This window comes from Pseudophryne corroboree, chromosome 5 (genome assembly GCF_028390025.1).
Source record: "Pseudophryne corroboree isolate aPseCor3 chromosome 5, aPseCor3.hap2, whole genome shotgun sequence".
Classification (NCBI taxonomy): Eukaryota; Metazoa; Chordata; class Amphibia; order Anura; family Myobatrachidae; genus Pseudophryne; species Pseudophryne corroboree.
This window is the reverse complement of record NC_086448.1, coordinates 97,113,538-97,134,842: the sequence shown is the minus strand read 5'-3', so window position 1 is coordinate 97,134,842 and position 21,305 is coordinate 97,113,538. Positions and strand designations below refer to the sequence as shown.

At 43.9% G+C, this 21,305-nt stretch overlaps 1 protein-coding gene across 1 annotated transcript in view; it reads right to left on the bottom strand.

The window, feature by feature from the left end:
* Window positions 1–21,305, bottom strand: part of LOC134927268 (ATP-dependent translocase ABCB1-like) — a 406,228-nt gene that overhangs the window by 50,799 nt on the left and 334,124 nt on the right. The window lies entirely within an intron of this gene.

The window sequence follows — 21,305 nt, the reverse complement described above, 5'->3', positions numbered from 1 at the left end:
CCTTTACGGCCAACGGGTGATCCAGCGGCGGGGGGATGGGGGCTTTGACGTGGTGAGTAAAGTTTCTTCACTCCCCCTGTATCCCGGCCCCAGGGCCCTGCATGCTAATATGGACGAGATTGTCCATGTTGCCTTGCAGGCATAATCGAGCCGGCACCAACGATGAACGAGCGTGGGGCCGCGCATCGTTCGTGCCTACACACTGAAAGATATAAATGATTCACATCTTTCAGTGTAATCGCTACGTGTGTAGGGCCCATTACACAGTCATTATTTACTAAGCATTGACTATATAAGAGGGAGCATTAGGTGAGACCGATAGGACACTCTGTAATGTTACTGACAGACCCCCAGTCAACGAATGCTGGTTAGCTCAACACAGCTCATTGCTTCCCTCTACTATAGTAGATACCAGGGGCGGATTGGGATCGAACACCAGCCCGGGGAATTTATGGAAGCAGCCCTAATTGGGGTGGAGTCTGTTGAGGGGGAGGGGCCTGTCAAGAGGGCGTGGTCACTCCTCAGAGGTCCTGATTCTGAGATAGACACAGTTGGGGCTTCCTTTGCTTTACGTTATGCTAATGTTTAGCTGCGACTTTATGCATATCCTGCTACAATACCCTTCTCTGATGTACATCTGTATGTCTGAGTATACAAGGACTGATATGCCCAGTTTCAGTGTCTACTGACACTGCAGTCATGCCTTTATTCTACTTCTGATTTTACTGATTTTTCATTCTACAAACCCCTTTTTTTAACCTTATATGTTTCAAAGTACAGGGAGGGAGCACACACTACATACAGCACAGTACAGGGAGGGAGCACACACTACATACAGCACAGTACAGGGAGGGAGCACACACTACATACAGCACAGTACAGGGAGGGAGCACACACTACATACAGCACAGTACAGGGAGGGAGCATACACTACATACAGCACAGTACAGGGAGGGAGCATACACTACATACAACACAGTACAGGGAGGGAGCACACACTACATACAGCACAGCACAGAGAGGAAGCACACACTACATACAGTACAGGGAGGGAGCACACACTACATACAGCACAGTACAGGGAGGGAGCACACACTACATACAGCACAGTACAGGGAGGGAGCATACACTACATACAGCACAGTACAGGGAGGGAGCACACACTACATACAGCACAGCACAGGGAGGAAGCACACACTACATACAGCACAGTACAGGGAGGGAGCACACACTACATACAGTACAGTACAGGGAGGGAGCACACACTACATACAGTACAGGGAGGGAGCACACACTACATACAGCACAGTACAGGGAGGGAGCACACACTACATACAGCACAGTACAGGGAGGGAGCATACACTACATACAGCACAGTACAGGGAGGGAGCACACACTACATACAGCACAGCACAGGGAGGAAGCACACACTACATACAGCACAGTACAGGGAGGGAGCACACACTACATACAGTACAGTACAGGGAGGGAGCACACACTACATACAGTACAGAGAGGGAGCACACACTACATACAGCACAGTACAGGGAGGGAGCACACACTACATACAGCACAGTACAGGGAGGGAGCACACACTACATACAGCACAGTACAGGGAGGGAGCACACACTACATACAGCACAGCACAGGGAGGAAGCACACACTACATACAGCACAGTACAGGGAGGGAGCACACACTACATACAGCACAGCACAGGGAGGGGGAGCACACACTACATACAGCACACACTACATACAGCACAGTACAGGGAGGGAGCACACACTACATACAGCACACACTACATACAGCACAGTACAGGGAGGGAGCACACACTACATACAGCACAGTACAGGGAGGGAGCACACACTACATACAGCACAGTACAGGGAGGGGGAGCACACACTACATACAGCACAGTACAGGGAGGGAGCACACACTACATACAGCACAGTACAGGGAGTGGGAGCACACACTACATACAGCACAGTACAGGGAGGGAGCATACACTACATACAGCACAGTACAGGGAGGGAGCACACACTACATACAGCACAGTACAGGGAGGGAGCACACACTATACATACAGCACAGTACAGGAAGGGAGCACACACTACATACAGTACAGGGAGGGGGAGCACACACTACATACAGCACAGTACAGGGAGGGGGAGCACGCACTACATACAGCACGGTACAGGGAGGAAGCACACACTACATACAGCACACTACAGGAAGGGAGCACACACTACATACAGCACAGTACAGGGAGGGAGCACACACTACATACAGTACAGGGAGGGAGCACACACTACATACAGCACAGTACAGGGAGGGAGCACACACTACATACAGTACAGGGAGGGAGCACACACTACATACAGCACAGTACAGGAAGGGAGCACACACTACATACAGCACAGTACAGGGAGGGAGCACACACTACATACAGTACAGGGAGGGAGCACACCCTACATACAGCACAGTACAGGGAGGGAGCATACACTACATACAGCACAGTACAGGAAGGGAGCACACACTACATACAGAACAGTACAGGAAGGGAGCATACACTACATACAGCACAGTACAGGAAGGGAGCACACACTACATACAGCACAGTACAGGGAGGGAGCACACACTACATACAGCACTGTACAGGGAGGCCGAGCACACACTACATACAGCACAGTACAGGGAGGGAGCACACACTACATACAGCACACACTACATACAGCACAGTACAGGGAGGGAGCACACACTACACACAGCACAGTACAGGGAGGGAGCACACACTACATACAGCACAGTACAGGGAGGGACCACACACTGCACAGACTGGTTAGCACAGTTGGTAAGGTGTTTGGTTTGCACTATCAAATTAAAACTGTCATTGGTTTGAATCCCATGTAAGCATGTTTTCGCTCTGTGGGGCTGGTCTCTTCCAAGTGCTGCTGGGATTTCGAAGTGTGAGTTGGAAACAGTAAAAAGGAGCTGGAAGCCGAGTGAAAAGGAGGAGCAGTGAGCTGGAACAACTGCAACTGCTAAGTGGAGTATAGGTGCCGCAGGAGAGAGTACTACGGCAGCATAAAAGTGAAGGACCAAGAACCGCACAAAGATAGATAAGTATAAGCCAGCTTAATTATTGTATAAGTGATATTGCTTGTCTTCTATTTTTTATTTTTGCTGCTTTTTCTTTGAGTGTAACAGGGAGTTAGACCTTGCAAACAATATGGGAGGGGCTGTGATTGGGGACCTCACTCAGTGCATGTCATGCAAGATGTATGCACACCTGGAGCTACCGGCCCAGTGTGAATACATCTGCACGAGGTGTGTGCGAACGGTTGCCCTGGAAGCCCAGGTAACTGATCTAGAGCAAACCGTTACGCGACTGAGGGAGATTCACAATCTCGAGCGTAGTTTAGACAGAACGGTGGAGGAGTTGTGGGAGGGGTCACTGGTAGAAGAGGATGATGATCAGGTAGCCAGTTGGGTCACAGTTAGAAGTAAGAAAAAGAGGGGGAGGCACGACATCTCCGAACTATCAAACCCGAACAAATTTGCCCAATTGGACGAGGAATCGGAGGATGATAGTGAAGAAATGACGGTGCCGGAGGAGACTGCTCCCTGTAGCATCCAGAGGTGCGGTCCCTCTGGCGCGGTTGGGATAAAAGATAGAGAGGTACCTTGTCAGATGGTGGTGGTAGGGGATTCTATCATCAGGAAGGCAGATAGGGCAATCTGCTACCGGGACCGTGATCGCCGTACAGTCTGTTGTCTCCCGGGTGCTCGGGTACGGCACATCGCGGACCGGGTAGATAGATTGTTGGGAGGGGCTGGCAAAGACCCGGCGGTCTTGGTGCACGTTGGCACCAATTAAAAGTTATATATGGGTGTAACAGATATGCGCAGTTAAAACCAGAATCATGCAGCAGAAGTACACATGAATAGAGTATTCATCCAAACACTCAAAGAAACTGAATGTAAGCGATATTTACCATGTGTTCAAACTTGCGCTATTCTGCTTAAACATGTGTACAATATATACCACAAAGGTGCAAGTAAAGGACAGATAATCATGCAACATGAATAGTGTACATGCAGAGCACCACATCCAAATAAAATGAAAAAGTTACTGAGCTTTTGTAAATGGAAATAAATCACACGCTTCTATGAGCAGCTTCTTAATATATGTAGGAGACAGGATCATCCAAGAGTTTCTGAAATCAGAAGAAAGTGCTTCCCTCTAATGGGTATAACCCTTGTCAGGGGGGGATCAGCACAGGGAATAAATCATAGTGCAGTATTTTGTATAAAATCAAAAGGGTTTTAATACAAATTGCACTTACAACACTTAAAGATAAAAATCACATGTAAAAACTCCTTGTCTGACAGCAGCATTTGAACATTATGAACATATCACCCGAACTCCTATTGATGTTCTTAGGATGGGGTTCGGCACACACAGCTCCGGAATCTGTGGGAGCCTCTCCAAGGTGACAGTGCAGAATAGATAAATGTCCAAGCAGGCAGGAGTTACAGGAACCACACACTTAACGCGTTTCGGACCTCGCTGGGTCCTTCATCAGAAGTGTGGTTACAGTCACAAAATAAACCTTTTAAAGGGCTTACTGATTGTACAATTAGAAACAGCGGTGCGGGATCTTCGTTTCCTGTTCCCCAACCGGAAGTGATGTCATCCGCTTTAAGAACGTCACATTTTACCGGGAAGCAGGAAGTCCTTCTCTACTAGCGTCAGCGCTGCGTTCCACGCTGCGTTCCACTGCGGATGCAGGAAATCCTTCTCTAGTGGCGTCAGCGTTGCGTTCCACGCTGCGTTCCACTGCGGATCGTAACGTTCATACAGTCACTAGTATGAATATTCGTTCGGGTCCATACTTAACACATATAAACAGTAGATGTAATGACATTTTTTATCCAGAGAGATATTCCAACAGACCCTGCCGAGAATGTAAAATACATGGTGATACATACATTCATAATTTTCATAAATTCTTGATATTAACCGTCACCATACTGATATCTATAAAGTGACAGTGCTTGTTGCAGAATGTGTAGGAAAGGGTATACCATTCATATTGATTAAATTAAGAAAACTCTATTCGAAATATCCCGACATCTATAAAGTGACAGTGCTTGTTGCAGAATATGCAAGAAAGAATAATCCATATATATTAATTAAGTTAAAAAACATCCTAATTCAAATTCATTATTCAGACCATTGGGAATGAGAGTTTTTAATAGGAAAATCCACCGCATCTCTGCTTTGGATAACCTTTTTTCTACATCCCTAGTTCTCAACTTTGGCAGAATTAATTCTATACCACAAAACATTTTTAGATGGCATTCCTTTTTCTCATGGTATTTTTTAAAATGTGCCGGCACAGTGTGTGTGTCCAGACCTTTCCTAATGTTGTATATGTGCTCGGCCAGCCTAGATTTTAAAGCTCTAGTGGTCCTGCCTACATAGTACAGGCCACAGCTACAACCGAACACATATACAACATTACGAGAATTGCACGTAATGAATTGATTAATGGTGTAAGTCTTATCCTTAATGGTTAATTCCTTGATTTTACTGGTGTCACTTTTGACTGTTCGACACATAAGGCAGCATCCACACCGGTGGAAGCCCTTAGTTCGAACACTCTGACGCCACTCCCGAAAAACCTCCAAATAATACACCTACTTGGAGGAAGAATAATGTAAGAAACTTTAGGACTCAAAATAATGTACAGTGGAGAAATGATTCATACCAACATAATGAATCATTTGAACCATTCTATAATAGACGAGCATCAAAGTTTAAAAATAGGAATTATAACCACAGACAGAGATACAATCAGGAAGGTGATGACCCTTATAGATTGGATACACGGAAGGCCCCTTTCGAGAGGGTACCTAGGAACTATAACTCCTATAATACTACCAATAGGTTTTCGGTCTTTCAAGAGATGCAGGATGAAAATCCATCGACCTCATATTCGCCTCGTTTAAACTGGGACCCCAGAACCCCAAGGAGACCCAAAGTGTAAAAAATAGTAAAAAAAAAGAAGGGACATAGGGGAAAAAGAGCAGGAATAAAATCCATACCCAATAAACAAAAAAGAAAGAGAAATACTCCCGACATTGAAAATAAAATGGAAAAAACTAGTGAGGAAATTAAGATCTTCAATTTAAGTTCAAGAGTTTTAGATACTAATGAAGAGAGAGTCCTCAAGAAGGGACTTAAGTTTGCTCCCTCTCATCAATCTAATCCCTTTGAAATTTATGTGGATGTACAGAAGTTCGTCAGGAAACTGGCAGTGAAACGTTTCTTCCTGAATAAGGAGAGAGAAGCACCAAACATAGGTACAACAGACATAAATAAGAAGTCTAAATTTAAACCCCCGTCCAATTTTTACCCCACCCATTGTAGGGGAAGCTGTGTTGACTGCTTTAACAAAGTTGTCTGCAGCGAAATCGATGCCATGTTGTCCAATAAAAATAAAAATGGTCAAAATAGAAGCTTAAATCTCACTAAAAACGAATTTAAAGCTATTAAATCTTTAAAGGAGGACCCCGAACTTTATAATAAAACCCGCCGATAAAGGCGGGGGAGTAGTCCTCATGGACAAAAGTAAATATATGGAAGACATTCACAAACAACTTAATAATGGAATTACTTATAAGAAACTAAAAAGTGACCCTACTTTGAAAATTGAGAAAGCACTAGAAGTACTCGTACAAAAAGCTATGGATGATGGGGTATTAACGCAAAATGAAGTAGATTTCATTATGATAAAGAATCCCACTATTCCAACTATTTATACCCTTCCAAAAGTCCATAAGGATTGTAATAACCCGCCTGGTCGCCCTATAATCTCGGGTTGTAATAGCATTACTTCAAACCTCTCTGCAGTAATTGACTATTACCTACAACCTTTAGTAACATCAACAAAAGCTTATTTGAAGGACACAGTGGATGTACTCAGAAAATTGAAAGATCAGGATTGGGAACCTGATCTTTTTTTATGTAGTGCTGATGTCACCACGCTATATACCATTATTAAGAAGGAAAGGGGTCTAACAGCAGTCTCTTATTTCTTAAAAAAAAGTGATTTGAATCTACCAACAAAAAGATTTATTTTGGAAGGGATAGAGTTCATACTTGACAATAATTATTTTATTTTTGACGGTGATTTCTACCTACAAGTTGTGGGCACTGCCATGGGCACCAGGTTCGCCCCTAGCTACGCCAATTTATTTATGGCGTACTGGGAGGACCGCCAGATATGGCCGGATGGCGGTCTGGTGGCGAACCTGGTGTCCTGGCAGAGGTACATAGATGATATCCTGTTTGTGTGGAAAGGTGATGAGGAATCACTAACCATGTTTTGCAACCTACTTAATGAGAACAATATGGAGATAAAACTCACATTCTCATTGAGTAAAAAGGAGATTCATTTCTTGGACCTGTGCATTTATGTTGATAAGGGATGCATAAAAACTAAAAATTATAGAAAACCCACTGATACCAATAGTTTTATTGAGAGATCAAGTCTGCACCATGATAACTGGCTGGAGGGGATACCTTTCAATCAGTTTTCAAGAGTTAAACGCAATTGTACAGATAAAGAGATCTGTGATATACAGCTGAATGAGATCTCAGAGCGTTTTAAACAGAAGGGATATGCATCAGGTACAATTGAGAAAGCAAGAGCAAGAATAAATAACATAGAAAGAGATGATTTATTAAAGATTAAAGATGGTGATAAAAAGAAAAATGGTAAGTATGAATGGGCTTTTATTAGTCAGTATAGTACCAATTTTAAAAGTATTGAAAACATTTTTAGAAGAAATTGGAAGCTTTTATTGCAGGATCAAGCCCTCTCAGAGAGTCTACCTACAGTACCGTCCTTTATCTATAGGAAGGCTCCGGCCCTAAAGGACAAACTCGTGAGAAGTAGCTTAGATGTGGAGTGGCGTCAGAGTGTTCGAACTAAGGGCTTCCACCGGTGTGGATGCTGCCTTATGTGTCGAACAGTCAAAAGTGACACCAGTAAAATCAAGGAATTAACCATTAAGGATAAGACTTACACTATTAATCAATTCATTACGTGCAATTCTCGTAATGTTGTATATGTGTTCAGTTGTAGCTGTGGCCTGTACTATGTAGGCAGGACCACTAGAGCTTTAAAAACTAGGCTGGCCGAGCACATATACAACATTAGGAAAGGTCTGGACACACACACTGTGCCGGCACATTTTAAAAAATACCATGAGAAAAAGAAATGCCATCTAAAAATGTTTTGTGGTATAGAATTAATTCTGCCAAAGTTGAGAACTAGGGATGTAGAAAAAAGGTTATCCAAAGCAGAGATGCGGTGGATTTTCCTATTAAAAACTCTCATTCCCAATGGTCTGAATAATGAATTTGAATTAGGATGTTTCTTAACTTAATTAATATATATGGATTATTCTTTCTTGCATATTCTGCAACAAGCACTGTCACTTTATAGATGTCGGGATATTTCGAATAGAGTTTTCTTAATTTAATCAATATGAATGGTATACCCTTTCCTACACATTCTGCAACAAGCACTGTCACTTTATAGATATCAGTATGGTGACGGTTAATATCAAGAATTTATGAAAATTATGAATGTATGTATCACCATGTATTTTACATTCTCGGCAGGGTCTGTTGGAATATCTCTCTGGATAAAAAATGTCATTACATCTACTGTTTATATGTGTTAAGTATGGACCCGAACGAATATTCATACTAGTGACTGTATGAACGTTACGATCCGCAGTGGAACGCAGCGTGGAACGCAACGCTGACGCCATTAGAGAAGGATTTCCTGCATCCGCAGTGGAACGCAGCGTGGAACGCAGCGCTGACGCTAGTAGAGAAGGACTTCCTGCTTCCCGGTAAAATGTGACGTTCTTAAAGCGGATGACATCACTTCCGGTCGGGAACAGGAAACGAAGATCCCGCACCGCTGTTTCTAATTGTACAATCAGTAAGCCCTTTAAAAGGTTTATTTTGTGACTGTAACCACACTTCTGATGAAGGACCCAGCGAGGTCCGAAACGCGTTAAGTGTGTGGTTCCTGTAACTCCTGCCTGCTTGGACATTTATCTATTCTGCACTGTCACCTTGGAGAGGCTCCCACAGATTCCGGAGCTGTGTGTGCCGAACCCCATCCTGAGAACATCAATAGGAGTTCGGGTGATATGTTCATAATGTTCAAATGCTGCTGTCAGACAAGGAGTTTTTACATGTGATTTTTATCTTTAAGTGTTGTAAGTGCAATTTGTATTAAAACCCTTTTGATTTTATACAAAATACTGCACTATGATTTATTCCCTGTGCTGATCCCCCCTGACAAGGGTTATACCCATTAGAGGGAAGCACTTTCTTCTGATTTCAGAAACTCTTGGATGATCCTGTCTCCTACATATATTAAGAAGCTGCTCATAGAAGCGTGTGATTTATTTCCATTTATAAAAGCTCAGTAACTTTTTCATTTTATTTGGATGTGGTGCTCTGCATGTACACTATTCATGTTGCATGATTATCTGTCCTTTACTTGCACCTTTGTGGTATATATTGTACACATGTTTAAGCAGAATAGCGCAAGTTTGAACACATGGTAAATATCGCTTACACGTTGGCACCAATGACAAAGTTAGCAGAAGGTGGGATGTCCTTAAGAAAGACTATAGGGACTTAGGAAAGAAACTGAAGGCAAGGACATCTAAGGTTATATTCTCGGAATTATTACCCGTGCCACGCGCTAGTCCAGGGAGGCAGAGGGAGATTAGGGAGGTAAATGTGTGGCTTAGGGATTGGTGCAGGAAAGAGGGGTTTGTGTTCCTGGAACACTGGGCGGACTTCTCAGTCAGGCGCCATCTCTTTTGTCGTGACGGATTGCACCTGACTGAGGAGGGGGCAGCGGTGCTGGGGGGAAGGATGGTTAGAAGGTTGGAGGAGATTTTAAACTAGGAGCCTGGGGGGAGGGTTTAGCTAGAAACTACGGGTCATGCAGTGAGAATAGTGGGGATGGCGGTAGTAAACGAAATGGGGGAGAAGTTGGGGGGAGGGTAAGAGCAGGCAGTAAGGTTACTAACATGGGTACTAAAAGGGATTTTACCAAAGCACTAACCAATGATGATTACAGGTCATCCTTGCCACATAAGGTGAAAGATGTCCCTAACGCAAGGGAAAATACTTATCTTAGTTGTATGTATGTAAACGCCAGAAGCATTACTGGTAAAAAGAAATACTTGCAGCAAGCAAACAGTATGATATTATAGGCATTACTGAAACTTGGTGGATGAATCTCATGATTGGACAGTCAATCTAGAGGGCTATACACTGTTTAGGAGAGACAGACTAAATAAAAAGGGTGGAGGGGTGTGTCTGTACGTAAAGCCGTTTTTAAAACCTAATATATGGGAAGATATTCAGGAGGGGACTGTAGACACTGTAGAGACATTATGGGTAGAAATTGCATGCGGGGAAAAAGGAACAAAAAAGTTAGTATTGGGTGTATGCTATAGGCCGCCTGGTATCAACGCATCTGATGATGAATTGTTACTAAAGAAAATTTAAAAAGCAGCAGGAGTAGGAGACATAGTAGTGATGGGAGATTTTAACTATCCAGAGATAAACTGGAAAAACGATTCATGTGATACTGCTAGGGGCAGTATGTTTTTAAACACACTAAATTATAACTACCTAGTCCAACTAATTGAGGAACCAACTAGGTACAATGCAATCTTAGACCTGGTATTAACAAACAATCAGGATTTGGTATCGGGTATTATAGTAGGGGAACCCATAGGAAACAGCGACCACAATATGGTCACATTCAATATCAATTTCTACAAACAGCCCTATACTGGCTCAACTAGGACTTTAAACTTTAGCAAAGCAAATTTTGAAAAGATGAGGGTATTTTTCAGGGATATTGAATGGGAAGGTTTGTTTTTAGGAAAAAATACTACGGAGAAATGGGAGGTACTAAAATTCCTGCTAGCTAAAAATACACTCAAATATATTCCTATGAGTAGCAAAAAAGGGAATAAAAATCATAAACCGATGTGGCTTAACAAAAAGATTAAGGAACTTATGGGCAAGAAAAGGCGAGCATTTAAAAAATACAAATCTTACGGGGAAGCAGAGTCATTTCAGCATTATAAGGAATGTATCAAAAATTGCAAAAAGGAAATAAGAGCAGCTAAAGTAGAAACTGAAAAACTAGTAGCAAAGGAAAGCAAAGCGAATCCCAAAAAATTCTTTAAATACATTAATAGCAAGAGATTAAAAAAAGGAGAGTATAGGCCCTTTGAAAGACAAGTTGGGAGTCTAGAGCAAAAATGATAATGACATAGCGGACACACTAAATGAGTTTTTTTCAACAGTATTCACTAGAGAGGACCCAATTCAGGGACTGACACACAATCTCAATAATGACAATATCACACTGATAGGTACTTATTTAAGCGAGGAAGTAGTCTGTGACCGATTAAAACATTTAAAGATTAATAAATCACCAGGGCCCGATGGTATTCATCCAAGGGTTCTAATGGAGCTTCACTCTGAACTGGCAAAACCGCTATCTTTGATCTTTGAGGATTCAGTTATATCAGGTATGGTTCCCAAAGACTGGCGTATAGCGGAAGTAGTGCCGATATTCAAAAAGGGAAGTAAAGCTGAACCAGGTAATTATAGACCAGTTCGTCTTACATCTATAGTGGGGAAAGTATTGGAAGGTATTCTAAGAGATAGTATTCAGAAGTTCCTTGAAATCAATAAGGTCATTAAAAGGAATCAACATGGGTTTATGAAGGACAGATCCTGTCAAACCAACTTACTTGGCATTTATGAAACAGTAAGCGCAAACCTATATCAGGGTAAAGACGTGGATGTAATCTTTTTAGACTTTGCCAAAGCGTTCGATACTGTACCACACATGAGACTTATATACAAGCTACAAGAATCAGGGCTAGGAAGCACAATATGCACTTGGGTCAAAAACTGGTTAGATAATAGGAAGCAGCGCGTTGTGGTTAATGGATCTTTTTCAACTTGGACTGAAGTGCTAAGTGGTGTGCCGCAAGGCTCAGTATTAGGACCGCTATTGTTCAATATTTTCATTAACGACCTAACAGAAGGTCTAGAGAGCATGGTGTCAATTTTTGCAGATGATACCAAATTGTGTAAGGCTATAAATACAGAGGAGGATGCCGAGTCTCTTCAGAACGACTTAGTTAAATTAGAAGCATGGGCAGCCAAATGGAGAATGCGCTTAAACACAGACAAGTGTAAGGTAATGCACTGTGGTAACAAGAACAAAAATTACACCTACCTACTAAATGGGGTAAAATTAGGGGATTCTGTACTGGAAAAGGACTTAGGTGTCCTCATAGATAGCAAGCTAAGCAGTAGTACCCAAAGTAGGACTGCAGCAAAGAAGGCTAATAAGATATTAGCATGCATAAAACGGGGTATTGATGCTAGAGACGAGAGTATTATACTCCCGTTATATAAATCACTAGTGAGGTCACACCTTGAATACTGTGTACAGTTCTGGGCACCGTACTACAAAAAGGATATCCTGGAGCTTGAAAAGGTACAGAGGAGGGCGACCAAACTAATTAAGGGCATGGAGACGATGGAATACAAGGAAAGGCTTGAAAGACTCGGCATGTTTACATTGGAAAAGCGGAGACTAAGAGGGGATATGATCAACATCTACAAATATATAAGGGGACAATACACAGAGCTTACGCGGGACCTGTTTTTGGTTAGATCAACACAGAGGACTCGTGGACACTCGCTCAGGTTAGAGGAAAGGAGATTCCGCACAATACGGCGTAAAGGCTTTTTATCGGTAAGGACAATACGTGTTTGGAATTCCCTGCCCGAGGGAGTTGTAATGGCGGAATCTGTCAACACCTTTAAGAATGGGTTAGATAAATTCCTATTGGATAAGGATATCCAGGGGTATGGTGCATAGTCATGCATTATAGTTACTATAAATAGGGATAAAATGCAATGGCTGACAGCAGCATCAGTCAGAAATTTTAGTCAAATCATCATGCATAGGACACCACAAATAGGTTGAACTCGATGGACAATTGTCTTTTTTCAACCTCAGATACTATGTTACTATGTTACACACAGCACAGTACAGGGAGGGACCACACACTACACACAGCACAGTACAGGGAGGGACCACACGCTACACACAGCACAGTACAGGGAGGAAGCCCACACTACATACAGCACAGTACAGGGAGGGAGCACACACTACATACATCACAGTACAGGGAGGGAGCACACGCTACACACAGCACAGTACAGGGAGAGAGCACACACTACATACAGCACAGTACAGGGAGAGAGCACACACTACATACAGCACAGTACAGGGAGGGAGCACACACTACATACAGCACAGTACAGGGAGAGAGCACACACTACATACAGCACAGTACAGGGAGGGAGCACACACTACATACAGCACAGTACAGGGAGGGAGCACACACTACATACAGCACAGTACAGGGAGGGAGCACACACTACATGCAGCACAGTACAGGGAGGGAGCACACACTACACACAGCACAGTACAGGAAGGAAGCACAAACTACATTTAGCACAGTACAGGGAGGGAGCACACACTACATACAGCACAGTACAGGAAGGGAGCACACACTACATACAGCACAGTACAGGGAGGGAGCACACACTACATACCTCCCAACTGTCCCGTTTTTCACGGTCTGTCCCGCTGTCCCACCCGCGGGTCGCATGTCCCGCGGGTGCGGGGGCAGTTGGGAGATCCCCCCTGTCACTGCTCTGAGGAGTGCAGTGGTGAATAGATGCTGTGCGCATACGCACAGCGTCTATTCACGGAAGAGAGGGAAAGGGGGCATGACCAGCAGCTCTCACAGCGCTGTTCATGCCCCCATAATGCTGAAAACAGGGGCATGGCTTGCGATAGAGGCACTTGCCGCAAGGTCACGCCTCCTTTTCATTAGGCCACACCCCCTAAAATCAGATGTGCGCGATGGGGTCCCTTCTCCACAGATGTCAAAGTTGGGAGGTATGATACTACATACAGCATAATACAGGGAGGGAGCACACACTACATACAGCACAGTACAGGGAGGGGGACCACACACTACATACAGCACAGTACAGGGAGGGGGACCACACACTACATACAGCACAGTACAGGGAGGGAGCACACACACACTACATACAGTACAGGGAGGGCGAGCACACACTACATACAGCACTGTACAGGGAGGGCGAGCACACACTACATACAGCACAGTACAGGGAGGGAGCACACACTACATATAGCGCGGTACAGGGAGGGCGAGCACACACTACATACAGCACAGTACAGGGAGGAAGCACACACTACATACAGCACTGTACAGGGAGGGCGAGCACACACTACATACAGCACAGTACAGGGAGGGAGCACACACTACATACAGCACAGTACAGGGAGGGAGCACACACTACATACAGCACAGTACAGGGAGGGAGCACACACTACATACAGCACAGTACAGGGAGGGGGACCACACACTACATACAGCACAGTACAGGGAGGGAGCACACACACACTACATACAGTACAGGGAGGGCGAGCACACACTACATACAGCACTGTACAGGGAGGGCGAGCACACACTACATACAGCACAGTACAGGGAGGGAGCACACACTACATACAGCACAGTACAGGGAGGGAGCACACACTACATACAGCACAGCACAGGGAGCGAGCACACACACTACAAACAGCACAGTACAGGGAGGGGGAGCACACACTACATACAGCACAGTACAGGGAGGGAGCACACACTACATACAGCACAGCACAGCAAAGGGAGGGAGCACACAATACATACAGCACAGTACAGGAAGGGAGCACAGACTACACACAGCACAGTACAGGGAGGGAGCACACACTACACACAGCACAGTACAGGGAGGGAGCACACACTACACACAGCACAGTACAGGAAGGGAGCACACACTACATACAGTACAGTACAGGCAGTGCCAGATTAAGGTCCTAATGGGCCTGGAGCTGAACTTTCTGAAGGGCCTATTATGTGCCACTGCAGGGGGTGTGGCTACTGATATGGGGACGTGATGACTGCTGTAAAAAAAAAAAAAATTATATAGTTACTTAATTCTTATGAATAAGAATAAAGGGCGGCACTCCAAATTCTTCAATATAAATTCCTTTAGTGAAACTCCATATTAAATCGTCGTCAACGTTTCAAGGCCCTCTGGCCTTTTCGTCAGGACGTGGTTACAAACGTGTAAAATAGTGCATGTGGGGAGGGCACCACATTTATTTCCACATTGTCCAGAGTGCCAAGCCATTGTTGCAGTATATATATAATTTTTTATTATGTGTGTATGAGTGAATGTATGCATGTATGCGTTTGAAAAATAGAAAACTCTCAGCATTTAAATGATCAATTATTTCCAACAGCGCCAACACATGCTCTATACAAGCTTTTATTCCATTAGATGGAGGAGAGGGCACTCACCAAAACCCATAGCAAAAAGTCAGAGTCAGCATTTTGATTCCTCCAAACATTTGGGGCTGCATCAAAGCACAAGTGCAGCAGATCAGGCAGATATTACAGCACTGTCTCACAGGCCTTTCTACACATACCATCAAAACTAGGGGTTCTCAAACTCGGTCCTCAGGGGCGCACACAGTGCATGTTTTGCAGGTAACCCAGCAAGTGCACAGGTGTATTAATTACTCACAGACACATTTTAAAAGGTCCACAGGTGGAGCTAATTATTTCACTTGTGATTCTGTGAGGAGACCTGCAAAACATGCACTGTGTGCGCCCCTGAGGACCGAGTTTGAGAACCCCTGATCAAAACCATGTGTAAAAAGGCTCCAAACTACATGTGTTCCAACTTGGAAAACCTGGCCTCCCCTGAAGAGATATCAGTTCCTCTACCAGTGGTTCCCAAAGTTTTTGAAATCAAGGCGTACTATAGCATCAGAATATTTTTCCACGGCACCCCTAGGCCAACAGTTTCTCGTTGAGAAATTTAGAAAGAAATATATTAAGTAAATTGTGTTTATATGTCATCCTTAGGTTCAATTATGAGGTGAGGGACAAGATTCACTTGTGTTTATCCAAATATTTTATGATTGACAGCCACCAGCACTGGTTTTGCTTATAACGTTGAACATAAATAATTTGAATTGGTCCTGGACCACCAATCCAAGGTACCCCTGCAAGAGTCACAAGGAACCCCATGGTGCCACGGCACACAAGGACAGATATACTAAGCAGTGAAAATAGTGGAAAAGTGAGCCACTGGACAAGTTGCCCATGGCAACCAATCAGCATTGATGTAACATTTAGAATTTGCATACTATAAATATATACAGAGCAACTGATTGGTTACCATGGGCAACTTCTCCACTGGCTCACTTCCCCGCTCTTATCACTGCTTAGTACATCTTCCCCATAATTTGAGAACCACTGTCCTATACTGAAGCAACAATATTAACATAAGGTCCAAAAGGTCCAAGCACAACACACCTTAATGCCCATTCCACATTATGCCACACATCATAATGCCTATTACACATTATTCCACACACCGTAACGCTTATTACACGTTATGCCACACATCATAATGCCCATTCCACATTAAGCCAAACACCATAACACCTATTAAACATTATGCCACACATCATAATGCCCATTCCACATTATGCCATACATCATAATGCCTATTACACGTTATGCCAGACACTGTAATGCCCATCACACATTATGCCACATAAGTGACATGCGGTGGGGTGAGGCAGGTGAAGCAGAGCCCTTCCTGTCATATTAACATTTGTAGCAGAGTTTTGATTGTATAAAGTATATGAAAAATACAAAGATTATGTTTCAAATATCTTCTTTGCATTATTCTAATAATTTTTATAGCCAAAACTCAGGAGTAAAAAGTCTATGGCAGGTGAGGCAGTCTGACCTTTTCCGTACTTCTCAGATCAAAACTCACCAGATTTCCAGAAGTTTATACTGCTGCACCTGTGTATAATGTCCAGATGTACCCTATGGCTCATATATTGGATTTAAATCCATTTAGCTCACTGCAAGTCCCTGCGCCACATACAGTTATGCCCCCGACACCATTTTATGCTCCACAGTAAACATTAAGGGACTAATAAAGAAGAAGTGGAGGAATATGCCCTAAGTAGGTACACTGGAAAGTGATGAACATACAAAAAAAATAATAATAATAATAATTTTTATAGTCAGATGTATCTGAAGGTGGGTTTAGCCCCAAAATACTTACCGCAGGCCACTCTGCTGATGCCATTAAAATGAGGCCATTTTCAAGAGACAGGTAGAGGACTGCATGCTCCAGAGGCTGCATTTTCGGGAACCTGGCGAATCCCACGTGGGTGCCCAGTAGGCTCTAGCAGCGGCAAGTGCGGGAACCAGGCACGCCCCACGTCGGCGCCAGTGGTGGCGGCTATATTAACCGGGTGCATCACACGTGGGCACCCCGCAGGCTCCATCGGTGGCGGGTTCGGGAACTGGGTACACCACACATGGGCATCTGGTGGGCTCCAGTGGCGGTGGCTATGGGAACTGTGTGCAGTGCACTCCACATGGGTGCCCTGCAGGTTCCAGTGGCAGTGGGTGCGGGAACCATGTAAACCCCACGTGGACACATAGGAATCCTCGCTTGTAAACAGTGCAGCAGGCCGGCCACCTGCTGTACAGTACTGCCTGTATAGTGTCAATGGCTCTGCACACTACTATTCGTAAAAAAAACAAAAAACAAAAACACATCCAAGTCAGTGACGAAGTGCCGGTATGCCATACCGCTGCATACCGGCCCACTTCGACATATGGAAAAAAATAAAAAAAAATAAAATAAAAAAAATAACAAAATATATATATATATATATATATATATATATATATATATATGTATGTACATTTACCTCTATGTATCTAGTGTATGTACGTACGTATGTATGTATGTATGTATGTATGTATGTATGTATGTGTGTCTATGTATGTGTGTGTGTATATATGTACCTCTATGTATCTAGTATGTATGTATCTAGTGTATGTATGTATGTATGTATATATATATATATATATACATATACACACACACAAATAGACACGTACATACAGGTAAATGTACACATATGTATAATATATATATATATATATATACATACACACACATATATAGTACACATGTACATATATTCACATTACACACATATATATATATATATATACACACACACACACACACACACACACTACACATACATGTTTTTATATCTATGTATACTGTATATATACATGTATATGCACAGTATACACACACATATATATATATATATATGTATGCAGCTGAATCGGCACTCTACATAATGGTAAATGTAGTACCTGCGTGCCTTCGTAAAAATCAATATTCCTCCTGAAACTCTCCTGGCAGAGAGAGTGATGCGCGGCACTGCAGGATTTTGAAAAGCTTGAATTTAAATTCAAGCTTTTCAAAATCCTGCAGTGCCGCGCATCACTCTCTCTGCCAGGAGAGTTTCAGGAGGACTATATATATATATATATATACACACACACACAGTATGTTTTAAATACGTGTTTTATATATATATATATATATATATATATATAAATCTCTCCCTACAGTATGTGTGTGTGTGATAGATATAGATATATATATATATATATATATATATATATCTATCCATAGCCATATATTCAAGTCAAAGTCTAAGTTATACTTATATTACCATCAGTGTAGGAGCCAGGCTGACAGCCAGCACCTCACCTCATGATGGTCAATTACTCTGTCTGTCGGGTTCAGGCCGCCTTCACGGAGCTGCACACCCTGTTCAGCTGCTGTTTCAGTGTGCTGCTCAGTCCATGCTGAAGCTTCCTTCAGAGCGTGCGTGCCTGGGGCGGCAATGTCACATGTGCTGACGTCACTGTATGCGGCGCAATGAGGATAGGGCTTGTGAAGCAGCCTCCCATTGCGCCGCCATAAGTACACAGTTTTTGCCGAAAGTGCCGCTGGCGGAGGTGAAGGGTGGGGGGGGGGGGGTCGCGGCCGGGAGGGCGGGGCTTTGGACACACTTTGGATGGCTGCTGTAGCAGGAAAACATGTTTTCCTGTATACAGCAGCAGCAGAGCAGGTTCTTTGAGCCTAATTTGATGGGGGGCCTGGAGCTGTAGCTCCATCCGCCCCATTGTTAATCCGGCCCTGAGTACAGGGAGGGAGCACACACACTACATACAGCATAATACAGGGAGGGAGCACACACTACATACAGCACAGTACAGGGCGGGAGCACACACTACATACAGCACAGTACAGGGAGGGAGCACACACTACATACAGCACAGTACAGGGAGGGGGAGCACACACTACATACAGCACAGTACAGGGAGGGGGAGCACACACTACATACAGCACAGCACAGGGAGGGGGCACACACTACATACAGCACAGTACAGGGAGGGAGCACACACTACATACAGCACAGTACAGTACAGGAAGGGAGCACACACTACATACAGCACAGTACAGGGAGGGAGCACACACTACATACAGCACAGTACAGGGAGGGAGCACACACTACATACAGCACAGTACAGGGAGGGAGCACACACTACATACAGCACAGTACAGGGAGGGAGCACACACTACATACAGCACAGTACAGGGAGGGAGCACACACTACATACACACTACATACAGCACAGTACAGGGAGGGAGCACACACTACATACAGCACAGTACAGGGAGGGAGCACACACTACACACAGCACAGTACAGGGAGGGAGCACACACTACATACAGCACAGTACAGGAAGGGAGCACAGACTACATACAGCACAGTACAGGGAGGGAGCACACACTACATGCAGCACAATACAGGGAGGGAGCACACACTACACACAGCACACTACAGGGAGGGAGCACACACTACATACAGCACAGTACAGGGAGGAGGACCACACAAGTATTGAAACACAGACACAGGGGACCAGCGTAGTGGAATCTGTCCCAGTGGCCAATCCGCCCCTGATTACATACATAGCCACCACATTATTAAATGAATAACACCACATTACACGTATAGCACCACATTACGCTTATAGCATTGCATTACACATATAGCACAGCATTACATGTTTAGCACCGCATTACACGTTTAGCACCGCATTACACATATAGCACTGCATTACATGTATAGCACTGCACTACACGTATAGCACCACATTACACAAATAGCACCACATTACACGTATAGCACCGCATTACGGGCCTAATTCTGAGTTGATCGCAGCAGCAAATTTGTTAGTAGTTGGGCAAAACCATGTGCATTGCAGGGCGGCCAGATATAACATGTGCAGAGAGAGTTAGATTTGGGTGGGGTGTATTCAAACTGAAATCTAAATTGCAGTGTAAAAATAAAGCAGCCAGTATTTACCCTGCACAGAAACAAAATAACCCACCCAAATCTAACTCTCTCTGCAAATGTTATATCTGCCACCCCTGCAGTGCACATGGTTTTGCCCAACAAAGTTCCTGCTATGATCAACTCAGAATTACCCCCTACATGTATAGCACCGCATTACACATATAGCACTGCATTACACGTATAGCACCGCACTACAATTATAGCACCACATTACAGGTATAGCACTGCCTTACACGTATAGCACCGCATTACACATATAGCACAGCATACACAAATAGCACCACATAACAAAAATAGCACATTACAGGTATAGCACCGCACTACATGTATAGCACCACATTACACGTATAGCACCTCATTACACAAATAGCACCACATTACATACACAGCCACCGCATTACATACGTAGCCACCGCATTACATACATAAGCCCATCATCATGGACAGACATTGGGCAGCTATAGGGCTGAAGGACTTTGCATTAGAGATTGTCCCAGGGCTGGCTCTGAGTGCAGCCTGATCAGCTGGCATCCTGAGAACAAGATACATCCTGCTCCTGTCCAGTCCCCAAACCATACTCTGTGACCGGGGACGCCCTAACCCTTACACCATCATGATAATACAAATAATGTAATTAAAAATAACCTCTCTGCGGGGTCCCCTTCAGTGCTCAGTTGCCGCTCTGACCAGTTCAGTGAGAGTGCGGGAGCTAGGGTGGCAGCGGGTGTAGT